The sequence below is a fragment of the Diospyros lotus genome, chromosome 2 (assembly GCF_014633365.1).
Source record: "Diospyros lotus cultivar Yz01 chromosome 2, ASM1463336v1, whole genome shotgun sequence".
NCBI classification, from domain to species: Eukaryota; Viridiplantae; Streptophyta; class Magnoliopsida; order Ericales; family Ebenaceae; genus Diospyros; species Diospyros lotus.
Window position 1 is genome coordinate 39,693,047 of NC_068339.1, and position 11,096 is coordinate 39,704,142.

At 40.6% G+C, this 11,096-nt stretch overlaps 1 non-coding gene across 1 annotated transcript; it reads left to right on the plus strand.

The window, feature by feature from the left end:
• Positions 1-105, plus strand: LOC127796118 (small nucleolar RNA R71). Its single transcript, XR_008021947.1, has one exon. It is a non-coding gene; the product is annotated as a small nucleolar RNA R71 (small nucleolar RNA).
• Positions 106-11,096: the final 10,991 nt, after the last annotated feature.

Genomic DNA, 11,096 nt, shown 5'->3' on the forward strand with positions numbered 1-11,096 from the left:
ATCTGATGGTGAGGACAGCTGGAACACAACTTCTTGAACCTCTCCCAATACTCATGTAGAGTTTCACCACTCATCTGCCTTATACCACAAATTTCCTTCCTTATTGATGCTGTTCTGGAGGCTGGAAAGAATTTTTCCAGGAAGATCCTTTTCAATCCATCCCAGCTGGTAATGGAAGCTGGTGGCAGGTAGTAGAGCCAATCTTTGGCTGATCCATTAAGTGAGAATGGGAAGGCTCTCAGCTTGATCTGCTCTTCATCTACTCCTTGTGGCCGCATGGTTGAGCAAACAACATGAAATTCTTTCAGATGCTTGTGTGGATCCTCTCCTGCAAGACCATGAAACTTGGGCAACAAGTGGATTAGTCCAGATTTTAGTTCAAAGTTAGCATCCAACTGTGGGTATTGAATACATAGGGGCTGGTAATGCACATCAGGTGCAGCCAGCTCTCTAATGGTTCTACCATCCAAATGACCATTATTTCCATTATTTCCATTACCATGATTTCCATGATTTCCATTATTTCCATTACCATTATTTCCATTACCATTATCTGCCATATTGATGAATTCTGGAATAGGTTCGGATGAAGTATTAGAAGCACTATTAGGGTCAATCCTATCTCGAGACTTAAGCTCTCTAGCTTGCCTTCTAAGAGTGTTCTCTAATTCAAGATCCAAGTCAAGTAATGTTTTCTTAGATGACCTGGTCATGCACTAGAGATTAGCACAAAAACAACACACAAAATGGCCTATGCATACCAAGAACACAGAAACACAAAAAAAAACACACAAACAGAAACAAAAAACACACAAACACAAAAACACAAAAACAGGTCAAACAAGAAGCCCTTAGATGATTTTTTTATGCAATTTTTCACAAAATTTCAACACAAAAACACTGAGGGACCTAAAAACACTAAAAACCACACCAAATTAGCCACTGAGAAACACAAAATGGCCCAAAAAGTGGTCTAAACGTTGGAATTTGGCCAAAAAAGGCTCTTTTCACAGCAAAGCTGTGACTATTTATCCCCACACCCCCATTTCTTTGGACACCAAAAATCAGCTCAATCGGAGCAAGTGAAAAGCTATGAACAGTAACCGGGAAACTGATTTTTTTCCCTCAAAACCTACTCCTATTTTGCCTTAGAAACCACTCTATATGCAAGAAAACATCAAGGAAAGCATATGGACTTGAAAGAATATCAAGTAGGGATGAGAAAGGAAGAGGATAGCACCGGTATCTCAAGCTCAATCCTTAAATAATGCTATCTGTCATGAAGATGGTCGAAACCGCTGCTGAATGGAAGGCTGCTGCTGGTTGCTTTCTTTTGGTTGCAGCTGCTGATGCCTATCTGCCAAACGAAAAGGGAGATTAGTGTGGAAGGTAAAGACAACGTTGAATGGAGTGTTAAAAGAGAAAATAAAAGAAAAATGTGAGAAAGAAAAATGGAATATCCTCTTGGTCAGGTGATCTGCTGTCAGAGGCAGAAAAGTAGGATTCAGAGCATTCTAAAAATGGTTATGCTCTCCTGATCTGCTGCAGGCTTGTCTCCTTGCTGTGTGAGCTTGCTTTTCAGCGCCTATCAGAGCACATGAAGACCAGAGAAGGACACAAGGTGTGCTACTGAAGATCAGAGAAGGACTGCAGGTGTTTTTTGCTTTTTCAGTTGCTGCAGGGCTGCAGGGTTGCTTTTCCAGAAGATCAGGTCGTGCAGCCCTCTCCAACAGCCACTTCTTGGTTCAAAAATGATTCCAAAAATGAGAAAACATAAAAGGAAAATACACACAAACAAAAAGAAGATCGAAAAGGCAAATGAGGCTTCTCTGTTGCTGCTTGCTATCAGTTTATCTCAAGAACAGAATAGCTTTTCACCAAGAACACCAAACTGATAACCTTATCAACAACTGATAGCCTTTTCACCAAGAACACAAAACTAATAAAACACTCAAACGAGAAAACAAAACAAACAGAAAATAGGGTCGGTCCTCTATGTTTTTAGAAGAAAAACTTGGCTCCCCGGCAACGGCGCCAAAATTCTGGCCGGCTGTCGAACCACTCCAGAATTAGAGATCTATGTTTGCATCTCTTCTCTAGTTTGCAGCAAAGTGCACCCTAGGTCATCTTCTCACAAGGAGCCTCACCTTCTTCTACCAACAAGGAGAACCAATTCAAATAACAGTTTGTTTAGGGGGGTTGTTTTGACAGAAAATTAATTGGCAAAACAGAAAGACAATGATGAATGAAAAATCAGTAAAAGATATGCAACCGGCTGTGTATTTGTCTCCTATATGAAATCTTCCTCGTCCAACCTATATACCTTGGCTTGCTAGATGTTTTGATATCCGGATAACAAACTCAAAGCATCCTCAACAACCGTCCAAGGATTAGAATGATTGGAACAACAAAATGAATACAGAAATCTCTTGTAAACAAAATGCAGCCATTCACTCTCTATTCAACCTATCCGGACCTATGCAAGAACAACCGTTCAAGCACATAATATTCATTTCCTAGATGTTATACCAACCGGCTATAACATTCTGCTCTCTTAAGCATTTAACAGAAAATGAAACCATGCAAATTCACACAAACCTGCCATGAACTCCATGCATTCACAAATCTGCCCAAACTAAACCAAATAGAAATGAATAAGAAACAAACAACAAACCAGATTCTTATAGCTCATCCGGGACTCAAATTCCACATGGATTCAAGACAGACAACCGGTTACAAATGCTCTAGCCTATCATTACAGCTAGGAAAACAAAATGGAACAAAAGATGTAGAAAACAGAAAAATGCTACAACAACAAAAACGGGCAGAATCCTCTCTATTTTCTCCTCTCTTTCTATCTCATGATATTCTGAAAATTAATGCTAAGAGGCCTTAAATACATGGCCAAGAAAGGAAAGGCTAGGGAGGCTAGGGTTGGGCCTAGCCCAACAGAAAACAAGTGAGCCCAAAACAGCACAATGAGTAGCCCAAGTCTGCTCCTTGAAAGTAGGCCCAAGCTCCTTGAAAGTAGGCCCAAGCTCATCCAATATTCCCTAAAGCCTGGATCCATAGAGTAGAGGTAAGATAGAAAAGGTAAGATAGAAAATAGTGCAAGGACAATTTGAAGCATAATAAAATAGAAACAATGAAATATCAGTAAAAATTGCTTCAAATGGCCTAATAAGAATGAGGTGAAATGCCAAAATATGGTATAAATATGCATGCTATCAGGTTGTTCCCATTCTTTTTCTCTAAATGTGGGTTTTCCTTCAAGAGGTCATTGAGTCTTATTTTTTTGGTCTCTATGGGGCTTGTTTTCCCCATCTTTTCTTCAAGAAATGGAAATTAGGGGTTAGGAGATTAGCCATGGATGATTTTGGGTGGTTTGTGCTCATTTCGTGCATTTCGGGTTGCATCGAGTCGACTTGTTGTGGGTTAAGTCGACTTGGCTGAAGACGGTTTCTTTTGGCCTTTTTTTCCCCCATTTTTAATGGAGTTGACTTGTCTAGGAGGTCAAGTCGACTTGGTCGAGAGCTCTTGATAGCATTGCATATGCTGCACTGTTTCGGCCATAACTTTTGATGTAGAACTCGGAATTGAGATCCATTTGAAGCACCATAATCTACACTTTGAGAGATTTGATTTGATATATAATATCATATACTTTGGTTATGGTTTGAGTCATTTAAGGCTTTTGTAAGTCTAAATTAACCATAAAATCACGTTTTGGGAAGTTGTTAAGTAATGTTTTTGGTTGGCATGTCCATGGAATCTCATGTGTGATGCATTACTATCATTATCTTTGCGCCTCTTCTTATTATTTTGGCAGGGCAGATAGGTTCCGCAAGTGTGAGACGAGATATCCCATTGAGCTCCTGACGCTGGTGAGGTGGCCATAAACCAGGTAGGCGATGCTCCTGCCACTGTGGTGGCTAATGAATTTTGATATATATGTATGCATTTTAGTTATGGATGTGGAGGCATAGAGGGTTAGTGTGGCGCATGTACTTCTATCATTATATAATATTGCATGAACATGAATTGGTGGCTTCTTGTGCTATGAGTCACGTATAGGAAAATGGGTATTATGCCATTATGTAAATTGGGTGAATATTCTCTATGGGTTTCACATGTGCCTTGTTATTAAGTAAGGAGATACCAATTATTGAGGTATTATTAATATAGAAGGCATGATCAAAAGCTTTGTTCTCAATGTCAGGTAGTGGTCATCCATTGATTCTTATCTTTTACATGCCTTCATAGATCCATCTTATCTTTATTCCCTTTGCTATATTTATGCTTGTTTAGTTTTGTGGCTCACTTGTTGCTTGTTGTCATTCTAGGTAAGGAAACATTTGTGGCAGAAAGGGAGTTTAGTGGGGTTCAAAGTTGAGTTCAGTCATGTACAGAGATCTCCCTCAACCTAAAGATTTTTGGGACTTGTGTGGAGGGCCAGTGGCGAAGGTTATTCGTTTTTGTATACTTTTGGGCCTTTTGGTTTATTTTGAGAAGTGTATGGCTTTTAAAGCCTTAAGAAATGTTGTAAGAAAGATTATCGCTTCTATTAGAAGTGTATTGTTTATAATATAAAGTCTTTGGTTATGTTTGCTTTTGTATTCTATTTTGGACGGACTCTCTTTTGGATGTCCTATTCTAGCGGGTATATTCGAAAGCGGGCCCTAACACAAACAACTTCACATGAATTACTGTCAAAACATACTTTATGGTTCTTGTAACAGAATTGACTTATACTAATTAAACTATCCTTAAGTCCTTCAACCAAAATAACATTTTCTATCACAAAATTTGGAAAAAAAATTGAACCAATTGCAAGAATTTTACCTTTAGAGTTGTCACTATAGACAATATTATCTCTTTGCTTGTAAGATATGTTATTAAAGAGGTGCTCATCCCTGGTTATGTGTTTTGAGCATCCGCAATCAAGGAACCACTTGCTTCTAACAACATTTGAGGCAAAAGTAACCTGCCACAAAAGAAATCAAGTTGCTCTCTTCGGTACCCAAACCTCCTTGGGTCCATTTATGTTAGCATAGAACTCTTTCTTAGGCACCCAATTTTTTTTTTAAATTTATATGGGATGTTTCTTATAAAACATTTGTTAATTGAATATCCATACCTTCCACAATAATTACATATGATTTCCTTTCTTGAAAAATTTGGTTTTATGCAATAATTTCTTTTAACTAGGTTTTTGATGGGAAGCTTTTACAAATATAGTTTTATTTTGCTTGATTTGAAATGGATCAAAACCAATTTCTTGTTTATTACCAAAATTCTTTTTAACTCTTAAAATCATCTCTAGTTTTTTCTTGCCTTCTACAAGTTTTTCTAGAGAATCCTTTAAATCCAAATTTTGTTGGAAATGTTTTCTTTCTCATCAATCAAAATCTTTTTATCACTAATCCAAGACTTTTTTTTTTCTTGTTTTAAAGAATTTACTTCTTTATCTAGTGATTTTAGTTTTTTCTTTAAAGCATTGTTTTTCAAATTATTTTTTTTGAATTCACTTATTACATTATTAAGTGCTTCATATAATTCTTCAAGAGAAAAATTTGAAATTGAAAGAATGGATTGAGAGGTCACCTCATCTTCTTCATTAACCATGAGACATAGGTTGACTACTTCATTGCCTTGTGATTCATTGCCCGAGGATATATCATCCTCACTCCATGCAGCTAAAACCTTATTCTTTTCTTTCCTTTCCTTCTTCTCCAACAAAGGACACTCAGTTCTTACATAACCTAACCTCTTGCCTTGTTCTTTTTCTTTCTTAAAGTTTCTCCTTTGATTGAATCTACCTTTTTTCATAAACCTACTAAATCTTCTAGCTAGCATTACAAAGTCATCATCTTCATTATCTTGAGAATCTTGCTCTTCTTTCTTAACTTTGGATGCTAGATTTTTTTTTTTTGACTTATCTACATCATCTCTCTTATCATAATTTCATGAGTCATTAATGATCCTAGTAAATCATCAAAGGATAGAATAGCTAAATATTTAACTTCAGTTACAACTATGACTTTGGATCCCAAGTTCTAGGAAGACTTCTTAGAACCTTTCTTACTCTTTCACCCTTTGTGTAGGTTTTACCTAGAGATTCTAGTCCAATAACAATATCATTAAATCTAGTGAACATCTCCTTTATAGATTCATTTTATTTCATGGAAAACAATTCATAATTATGAGTAAGTAAATTGATTTTTGTTTGTTTTACTTGCTTGGTACCTTCATGAGTTACCTCTAGTTTGTCCCAAATTTCTTTTGTCATTTTGTATGTTGAGACTCGATTGAACTCCTTGGGGAAAAAAGCATAGAACAAGGTATTCATGGCTCTTTCATTTCCTTCCATATTCTTCTTGTCAGCTTCTGTCAATTCCTCAATTTTCTCCATGTCGGGCTGCTTTAACTCCTCCTTAATAGATTGTAAAGATTAAAATCCTGCATGAGAAGAATATGAGAAGACTACAAAGAATCACTATTTTGCTACGTGAACTAATTCCTCACATGGGAAAAGCCGATACAGGAGGAGAACACCTGAGATCCATAGAAACCCTCTAAGGACCACACGGCAGGGGGTAAGAGTTATAACTCCATGGCTGAATAACCAAGTCCCAGAGATGAAATACTTGGGAAGGGAACGTGATAAGAGGATAGGGAAAGCTCCTATGTATAAAGAGACAGCAGGAAGCACCTACTTACAAGCTCCTTACGACCCATCTCCTCGCAAAAATGAAGCAAAATAAGAAACACTCAAGGCGTTTGACATCGAATGCCTCATAAAAGAGGTTCTAGAGTAGAAGCAGGTAATGATGGCGCTAAAGAAAATGCCCCCGAAGGGGTTTTCTCTGTCTAAGGAACTCCAAAGGAAACCAGTGCAACCAGGGTTCAAGCTGCCACAACTTTCGGTATACTCGGGAAAGGAGGACCCAGAGAAGCACCTACAACACTTCGTCACAATGGCCGTGTTGCTTGGGTGGAATGAGGTCACTAGGTGCAGAGCCTTCCCTATCTACCTGATAGGACAGGCTCAACAGTGGTTCACTGAATTACCAACAGAGCATATGTGATCATTTGAACAATTGAAGAAAGAATTCCTGAATGCATTCTTTGTCTACCTCCCGAAGAAGAAAAGCGTTATATACCTGATGAGCTTGCAACAAAAGCCTAATGAACCCCTAAAGCAATATATCAAGCGATGTAGAGCCATGACACAGGAAGTAAGGGATCTCCCAATCCAAGTGGCGGCATCAGCCCTGCTTAGCGGAACTACATATGCCCAGCTTAGAAGATCCCTAGCCTTCTCAATGCCAGATTCTATTACTGAATTATTTGCCCAGGCAGAACAGCTTATTATCCAAATGGAAATTTTAGACGCATGGGAAGGTAATAGAAGAGGAGGAGAAACCCAACCCGAATTGTGAAGGAACCTATAGAATTTGGAAGATGTTGGAACCCCACACGTGTGCAACAGACGTTACAAGGCAAGGCGATGGGAAAAACTTGGAACACCATGCACCTCAAGAGGTACTTCCCATTCTTACCAGTCATTAACTCCAGCGGAGGGGACGAAGCATGAGATGCAGACCCAAGTTTGTCACTAGAAGCATTGCTCGATTCAGTCGGAGCCGGGATTCTCTTTAATTTTCCATTGTAATAATATCCCCCAATACATAAAAGAATATACCCCCTGTATTCCTGTGGAGTAGGCAAAACTATAAACTGAACTACGTAACCTATGCCTTGAGCATTTGTATGTACGATAAAATGTAATGTAGGTGTAACAGTTCGACGATGGCCCCGATGAGATCAAGGTGACTTGGTGCAAATCAGGCACATATGACCACAAGCAGGGTTGGAATCATCGGATGCTCTGATGTTTATGCCTGCAGACTCACCTAGATCCCTCGATTGAGTCCGGTGGTATGCCCCTGAGCTAGAACCGACTCCTTGGTTGATCTGGCACTTAGGTCTCCCAACAAACTCGGACACCAGGAGAAAATCGAGAACCAAATTGGCTATTGAACTTAGATTCACCGAAGGCGGACTGACTCTCATGAGGGGCAGAAGGTGAGCCGCTATATGGTAAGTCGAAAGACGCCTTTTCCACGCGAGGCTTAGGTCGCCCAGTTACGATCTGGTGCTTATAACCTAAGGCCAACTTGAGATCATCGGATGCTCCGACGCTTGTGCCAGCAGACTCACCTAGATCCCTCAATTGAGATCGATGCTATGCCCCTAAGCTAGACCCGATTCCTCGGTTGATCTGGTGCCTAGGTCTCCTGGAAAGCTCGGACACCCAGAAGGAATCTCGAATAGGATCGTTGGCTAAGTCCAGATCCCCTTGGACTGACCGGACCTCAAAGCGGTGTGTCATTGTATGGTAAGTCGAAAGACATCCTCGTCGTGCGAGGTTTAGGTCGCCCAGTTGCGATTTGGTGCTTATGACCTAGAACCAACTTGGGATCATCAGATGCTTCGAAGCTTATGCCCGCAAACTCATCTAGATCCTTTGATTGAGTCCGGTGCTATGCCCCTGAGCTAGACCCGACTCCTCGGTTGATCTGGCACCTAGGTCTCTCGGCAAGCTCGGACACCAGAAGGAATCTCGGATTGGATCGTTGGTCAAAGCCAGATCCCCTTGGATAGACCGGACCTCAAAGCGATGGACGAAGAAAGTAAGAGACAAGATGCAACCCTTGAAGACCCGACCGCCAGGACTCAATTTAACGCCTATGACGATAGACTAACTAGGGATCATCGAATGCTCCAACGCCTATGCCCGCAGACTCACCTAGATAACTCGACTGAGTCCATTGCTATGCTCCTAAGCTAGACTCGACTCCTCGGTCGATCTGGTGCCTAGGTCTCCCGGCAAAACTCGGATGCCCGAGATGAATCTCGCGTTGGATCCTTGGCCTAATCCAGCTTTCCCATAGCAAACAAAACTGATGGAAAACAACAGGCACCATAAAAAACTGTCCCCCCTTAAAAAAAAAAAAATAGATTGAACCAACCATGATGATAGATCAACTCGGGATCATCGGATGCTCCGACACCTATGCCCGTAGACTTACTTAGATCACTCAATTGAGTCTAGTGCTACACTCCTAAGCTAGACCCGACTCCTCGGTCGATTTGGCGCCTAGGTTTCTTGGCAAACTCGGATGCTCGGGATGAATCCCGCGTTGGATCTTTAGCCTAATCTAGCTTCCCTATGGCAAACAAATGCCCCTCTTGGAAACGTTCGCGAAGGCCCGACAATCCCCAATCTTGACAAAACTCGAGAGCTCGATGAATGTTGCATGAGTCTTGCAATCATGTCAGGGGCGCAAGGCCTATCCCAAGTTTCCTAGGGTTGAAGAGCCTTGAAGAGAAGGTGTAGGTAGGAACAGACAAAAACTAAACTGTTGTGGCTAATGAATCAAAGCCTAAAGAGGTATGAATGCAAGTTGCATAACCAACAAGCAAATGATAGAAACATAATAGAATTACGTAGTGATTCAAATAAGGCAATTACATGTGGCACGTTGAAACGAGCTCCAAGAAACTACATTCATCCAAAGATGACAAAATGAAATGCAATAGCCAAAGAAATGCTTCAAAAATTCTAAGAAGAATGCTTTGAGATGAAACTAGCAAAATGATTGTTTCTTACAGCCAGTTAAAAAACAATGTAAATTATAAAGTCTGCACTAATCTTCGGCTAAGGGACAATCCACATGACCTGAACCCACACCAGGGAGCAAATTCTGAAAAGTATTAGCGCCAAGGTCCATCTCTAGGCCATTCTCGATCATCTAAGTGGTGCTAGACGTGCCGACACTTACTTCACCCTCCTAGAGCTTAAGAGCTCCACGGACATAACATTGTCAATAGTTACATTTGAGAAAGAGCCTGGGGAAGCAAGGTCCTTAAGGAAAATTTCTTGGGGAAGGAAAATTCTCGGGGAAGCAAAGTTCTTAAGGAAAATTCTTGGGGAAGCGAGGTTCTTAAGGAAAAATTCTTGGGGAAGCAAGGTTCTTAAGGAAAAATTATTGGGGAAGGAAAATTCCTAGGGAAGCAAGGTTCTTAAGGAAAAATTCTTGGGGAAGGAAAATTTCTAGGGAAGTAAGGTTCTTAAGGAAAATTCTTGGGGAAGCAAGGTTCTTAAGGAAAAATTCCTGGGGAAGCAAGGTTCTTAAGGAAAAATTCCTGGGGAAGGAAAATTCCTAGGGAAGCAAGGTTCCTAAGGAAAAATTCATGAGGAACTAAAGGTCCTTTGGAAGGACCTTTCGGAAGGGGCCTTTAGGGGTGTTCTTTGGGAAGAACCGTTTTTGATTGATGGTGCCCTATGCTTAGAAAATACTCTTCATTTTGTATCTAAGAAGAACAAAACAAAGAGTGGGGGATAATTGTTGTGCCCCAATAATTGGAAGGGAGAAGTTTAAGTATTGCGGGGAAGGAACCCTTCGGAAGCTGCTGGGGAAGGACCTTCGGAAGCTACAGAGGAAGGACCTTCGGAAGCTGCTGAGGAAGGACCTTCGAAAGCTGCTGCGGAAGGGTCTTATCCTGAGCCACCCTTCGGAAGCCTATTGCGAGCCAGCCTTCGGAAGGAACCCTTCGGAAGTGTCATTCGGAAGGAACCCTTCGAAAGCCCTCCTTAGTTTTACAGCCAAATCTTTGATCGAGTCCCGAGGTCGACGGCATCCACGTGCATCCCACTCCTAAAAATTCTAATTGTTTTATCTTGGCAACAATAGCCTTAAAGGCCGATTGCAGGTCGTGGTCCGGTCGTGTCTGATTTTCTTGCGAGCTTCACAAAACCCCACTAAACCCCACTAAACTTATACCAAATTGTCCCAAACTCTCTAGAAATGCTCCCCAATCTTCAAAGAACAAAACCCCCTTATCTATAAGGCTCGATTCAAGAAAAAACGTGAGTGATTTTGCTTGATTTTTTCTTTTGAACTCTCGACCTTCTACCCCTTTTATACCCATTTCTGACGAGAATTCCCACCAAATCTTGGTTGATCTTATCCCTTAAGCCCCAAATCTAGCTTCCAAACCAATCAATTAGCCAAATTGCTTCAAAAAAT